This window comes from Perognathus longimembris, chromosome 1 (assembly GCF_023159225.1).
Source record: "Perognathus longimembris pacificus isolate PPM17 chromosome 1, ASM2315922v1, whole genome shotgun sequence".
Lineage (NCBI taxonomy): Eukaryota > Metazoa > Chordata > Mammalia > Rodentia > Heteromyidae > Perognathus > Perognathus longimembris.
Window position 1 is genome coordinate 134,171,408 of NC_063161.1, and position 6,236 is coordinate 134,177,643.

Below are 6,236 nucleotides of genomic sequence, written 5' to 3' on the forward strand. Positions count from 1 at the left end.
TCTCGTTAGCCTCTCCACACTCTCCCACGAGACCCCTATTAGTTGCCTCTTTCCAGCCACCTCTCCTCCTGATGATTTTGGTTTTGGAGTTTGGGTTGTCCTGACCTCCGTGGTAATGCTTGCTTTGAATGCTTCCCAGGCAGAGAAAAGGGAAATAGTGACAGCCTGCCCTGAGGTGACTCTGTACTAATTGGGGTGAACCTGGGAAGGAGCAGCTACTGCTGCTGTTGACAGACAGAAATGTGGATTCCTGGTACCAAGCTTCACTTCCTGTATTCTGGGAGAGGACCATCCTGAACTTCTGCTGTTTGACTGGAAGCTTTTGGCCTGGAACTGGTGATCTCAAGGGTCTCTATTAGCCATGCTGTGGGAATCTAAACAGAGAACACTGAGGAGATGAACCACCTAGACAGCATGGTTCAAGGTGCTGTTAGGGTAGTTGAAAGTTCCCAGTCTTCTCGGGGCCACACAGTGCTTACACACAAAGAAAGGTGTCCTGGGCGTGGGATGATGCAGCCAGTTATTCACACAGAGCCAGGTATGGTGAATGTATTTCCACACCAATGCCTGCATTTGTAATTGCTCTGTGACACTGTGGTGTTTGAATGGAGAGTGCTTTATTTATTTCATCGGCTATGGATGGGTGCTGTTCCAATGCTTTCCCTGTTTGAAGAGTGCTGCCTGGGGCACCCTGGGGTGTCTATTCTCCTGAGCTCACTTGTGTTCTCACCCTTAGGGCAAGCCTTGTCAACCTAACACTGCTCTTTTTTTTTTTCTTTCAAATTTTTATTATCAAACTGATGTACAGAAAGGTTACAGTTTCATACGTTAGGCACTGGATACATTTCTTGTACAGTTTGCTCTTTTGGACTAATAATTGTTATTGTTATTCTCAGGGGCCATCAGCCTCCACCCAGTAGGTGCCAGAGGCCTGCTGTTCCTGATGTAAGGACAATCAATGTCTCCTGACTGACATGTCCCCTGGGCAGCGAACATGCCCCTACATGTAAAGGTGTGTCCTATGGGTAAAGTTCTCAAGGTAAAATGAACACTATGTTAATTTTCAGATTTTGATTGAACTGATTTGTCACTTTATATTCCAAACAACTATAGATGTGGCCAATTTAAACAAAACAAAGCCAAGGTACCGGTGGCTCAGGCCTGCAATCCTTAGCTACTCACATGAGAAAAAGTATTCTGTCAAACTGAAGTGTATTTGGTATTGCGTATTGCTATTTCCTAGAATTATGTGCTGCTTTATTTAATTGTAACTATTATCTGTATTGCTTGTTACCAGCTAGCCATGTTAGGGAGATCAATCTTGTGTTGAAGAAGGTAAAATAGTAAGCAGTAATTGCTAAGTGAAAAAAAAATAAAACTTTTGATAGGAAATAAGGAATGGCCCCTTTTCTAACCTTAGCAGTCAGTTGTACGTAGACTGACTTCTTGACAAGGAGGAGAGACAATTTGGATTGGGATAAATGCCTAGCAAACTGCCCTGCCCAGTGTGCTTGCCCAGCTCTGGGGAGAGTAATCGCATTGCATCCTTTTGCACAAAAGTAAATTGCTCTGTATCTCTTATGTCATTCCTGAAACTGAAGAACTGTGCATTTTTAACACCCAGGAGGCTGAGATCTGGGGCTAGCTATTCAAAGCCAGCCTGGGCAGCAAAGAACATGAGATTCTTCTCTCAACAAACAAACAAAAACCAAAAATAGAACAAACCTCACAATAGTTTACTAGTAAACAAAAAGCAAGTAGTAAAAGTAGAAGACTAGCTCATGCACCACTGAAACAATAGTGAATGAACAATTGACACTTAAAAAATATGTCAGCCTTATTCTATTAGCTATTGACTTAAATCTAAACCCAGGAACACAATGGGGCCTAAAACTCCCGTTTCAGTGTCACAGGCAGGCCAGAAGCAGTTTTCCCACAGGTGCCTTCCTGGGGCTCTGAACTGTGTCTCCCCATTCCACCTCAAGTTCCCCCCAAGTCTGCCTTGCAGCAGCTCCTGCTCCCTCCTGCTCTTTACATTAAAACTGGCTGGATGCGCCCAATGCTTTTCCATCTAACACAAACATTCAGCTCAGAACATGGCTGTTCTCAGTGAGTGGGATCTGGGAAGCCTGACCTGGGGCTTGACAATAATTAGTTCAGGTTAATTATTGCCAATCAGTAGATTTACAGCTAGGGAGCCTCTTTTTTGCCTAAGCTGGGACCTCTGGAGGTTTCTTTTATGAGCTCTGAGCCCGGAAGGAAGTCTTAGAGTAATGAATTTTCCTGTAATCAGATTTGAGGGTTTCTTCCCTGAGCCATGCAGCCAGTGGGAGGGTTGAAAGCTGACTGGTTTATTTGACCATAGGACAAGAGAGGTGAGGCCCAAGGGCCTCAAAGATGCTGACTATATTGGAAAGTGACAAGACATGTCAGAGACACCTGCCTCTGCTTTTAGAGGGTGTGCATTTATTCACCCGTGTCTAAGGGAAATCCTCTGGGATACTGCGAAGGAGTAGGGTGGTTTTATTTGGAGTATCAGGGAGTAAGAATCCTGCACGTTCTCCAGGTGAACCTTGGGACATATGCCTTGACCTTGACCTTGTTTCCTATGGAAGCAACACATTGTGTACATGTTTGTATACATGCGGACTTCTCGTTTCCCTTTCAGCGTCCCTCCCAGAGGCACCCTCCCATGCCTGCCCCCACCCCCTTGCCACCTCCCTCACACAAACACTCAAGCCTCCCTTTCACCCCTCTCTGATTCATGCCTAGGGAGCCAAGGGCCCCGTGTCCCCCCTCCTCTGGCCCCAGGCTCTTCTGAGGTTGCTGAAGGATGGTGTCTCCACTTAAAGCTCCTGCTGCTCACTTCTTTGCTGGTGTTTTTCTGGCGCTGGGGGGTCTAGGGTGAGAATGGCAGAAGGAGGGGGGCGACAGCCATCCAAAGGGGCCCTATGGATGGAGGCCCCAGCCGTCCGAGGTGGGGGGGACTGTGAAGCTGGGGGCTCTGTTTCACAGAGCATCCCCAGTTGGGCTGAGCCAGCTTCCGGAGGCCAACTCTGTCTCTTGTTCCTTACTTCTTTGCCTCATGGCCTGCAGTCATCTCCTCAATGAATTGCTTGTACCCAGGTCCCTGCCAGGGGTCTGCTTTGGGGAAGCCTAAGATGAAACTGATTCCCACCCATTTTACTGAGGGGAAAACTGGGATTTGGGAATAGGGCTGTGTCTTGTCCAAGCCACTGGGAGAGTAGTTTCTGATCAGGTAGAGAAGGATCTCAGTTGAGGCTCTCGGGCTGGATCAAGGACCTGTGGGATCACAAGTGATGCTCTTCTAGCTTTTTCTCTTTTTTAGAAGGCTTTAAAGAAAGCTAAGTCAGAATTGGAGGTCTTCTTCCAGATTTGGGAGGACTTTTCTCTTGGTATAATTTGGGATTGCTGCTAACCTACCTGTGTTTTCAACTATACGGCTTTCACACGTGTTTGTGTTGCTCTCATCTTGTCTCTGGATACCCAGGTTGAGCTCGCCACCTCCGCTCTGATTGGCCAGCTGGGCCATCAGGTTTGTGGGTCATTACTTTCCATGTGTTTTGTCTCGTAAGCATTTCCTTCATCTTGCCTTATTCAATTCTTATGAAACAGAATTTCCTTGATTTGGTATCTAATTCAGAATATGTCTCTCCTCCTCTATGGTCCCATTTCTCTTGGTGCAGTGAGTGTATTTAACAGTGTATTTGGACCTTATTATCTGGTTTCTAGTCTCTCTGTGACCCGATGTTGATAAAGCCCAGGTTGAGATTTTGTGGCTTTGTAACTTCTCAACACAATTGGGAAGACAGAGAACTCTCTGGGCCAGTGTTGGGGTTTGCCAGAACCACAGCTCCACCCATTTCCTTTTGTTTGCTTTGACTCAGCCAGGTTCTCTCTCTTGACCTAAGACAATGGTGATGCAGAAGCAAGCAACAGGCCCCGGTGATGGCTGGTTGGATGTTCCCAGAAGCTGTAGCCGCCATGCTAAATTTGATCTTGAGGTAATCTAGCAAACTGACTTCCCCACATGGCACAGAGGAGAAATTTGGAGCCATGGCTCTGCTTTTGAGTGTTAGTGACCATCAGAGGAGCAGAGGAAGCCTTCACTAGCCAACGTCCTGGCAAACAGCTAACTGGGGAAGATAGGCCTGCTGTGAGCCAGGTGAGTGGGGGAGAGAGTGTGGGCAAAGATGGAGGGTGGGGGTCATGAGGTGTGAGGCCCAAGGGCCTCTGCCCTCCCACCCACCCACTCCTGCTGAGTCTGTGCATCCCGACCCCCTCCATGCTCACCTCTTGTTTTTCTTTGTAATTGCTGATTTCCCTCCACCTTTGGGTAAGTCTCATGGGCGACATGAAAGGAATTCTTGAGACAGTGATTTCTACTCAAACTCTTCCCTCCCCCACCCTTTAGAACCCACACACTTGACGATTTTACACAGGAATTCTGTGAAGAATGTAGAGTACAAAATCCACAGATGTGATGGCCAGGTTCCCAGGTGGGTGAGAAGCCCTCGGAAGTATCATCCTGTGGTTCATTCCAGAAAAGGAGACAGGCCAGAGGCAGCCAGAGACGCAGCATGGCTCCTGGGTAATGTCTGGGTTCAGGCTCCACAAAGCTACCTGCACACATGTGTGCAGATTAACACTCGCACACACAAATACACACATGCATGTGTGCACAACACAGACACACAGACACACACACACACGAGGTGCAGCAAAACATCTGGAGATGCGGTCAAGATGGTGAGTGGATAATTGAAGTAGTTGAGATTCGTAGAAAATAGCAAAAAGTCTTTGCTGACTTTGTTCTGTGTGAATGCACGTTGCATTTAACTGCTGGCCCTGACAACAATGGCCTGAACAGAATAGAGGTGAGGCACGGAATTGCTTTGGTGCTTTCATAATTCCACCAAAATCTTGGGCTCTTTCTTCCATCTTTAGTGAATACCTTTCATCCAAGAGTTCATATGATGGCCCAACATGGCTGTCAGTGCCCTTAATATAGCTGTATCTCTATGCATATATTTATGCCTATATATTTATATATAAGTACTGAATATCTATAATCTATATAGATAGATCTACTTATGTACATCATCTATCTATCCATCCATCTATCTATCTGTGTTCCAGGCAGGAATAGGAAAGTGGAGAAGAGCAAAAAGTGCCTTCCAAATGTGTCAGACCCTCAGAAGTAGTTCCTCAAAGATCCCTCCCAATACCTTCTGCATGCATCTGACTACCTTATTTGCGGAGAAACATATTTTCATAAGCAGAGCACTTGCCATATTAAATGGCTGGGGATTCTGTTTCTAAGAAAGAGGAGAATAGTCAATTGGCAGCCACTAGCAGTTCTTGACTCAAGCACCTGGAAGACAGTGAACAAAGAAGAAAAAGCCTGCCTCTATCCTCTCAGTGTGGAGAACACAGGCATTCGTAAGCAGTAAAGCCCAAGACCTAAAGCTGTAGTTCATTCATTTCTATTGTCTTGGTGATGGCAGAGGAAAGATCTGGCCCAGAGTTGAAGGAGATAATAACATCTGTAACTGATGCCAAGTACCGCCCAGCACCAGTGTCTCATGCCTGTAATCCTAGCTACTTAAGAGGCTGAGATATGGGGATTGTGATTTGAAGCCAGCCTGGGCATAAAATCCATGACAGTCTTACCATCAATAAACTGCTCAGAAAAAGCCAGAAGTGGCACTGTGACTCAAGTGGTAGAGTGCTAGTCTTCAGCAAAAGAAGCTCAGGGGCAGTCTCTGGCCCAGAGTTTATGCCCTAAGTTCAAGACTGGCACAAAAAAATTAAATAAATAAACAAAATGATGCCAGGTGCCAGCTCTTGCTTAGGTCTTGGCTTGAGCATGGCAGGGCTAAGGACTGGGCGGGGGTGGGGGGGTGTCCCAGAGACTTTAATGGGAGTAGGGCAAAAACTCTTTAATAGATTCACCTGACTTGTAGATTTTGCTTTCTAAAAGGTAACATTCCCAAGGGTATTGGATCACAAAACTCACTTTTTTATGGAGCACCCCAGGGGAGAAATGTTCCCCAGAGTAAGCACTTGGGGCATGACAGCCCCAGGCTATGGCTTTGCACTGCTAGATTTCTCAAAGTGCCACCCTTGGGCAACCTACACCGCAATCTTCTGAGCTCCACTCCAGAACTGCCCAGTTATTGGAGGCCTGAAACTGTGCATTTTGCTAAGGTCTC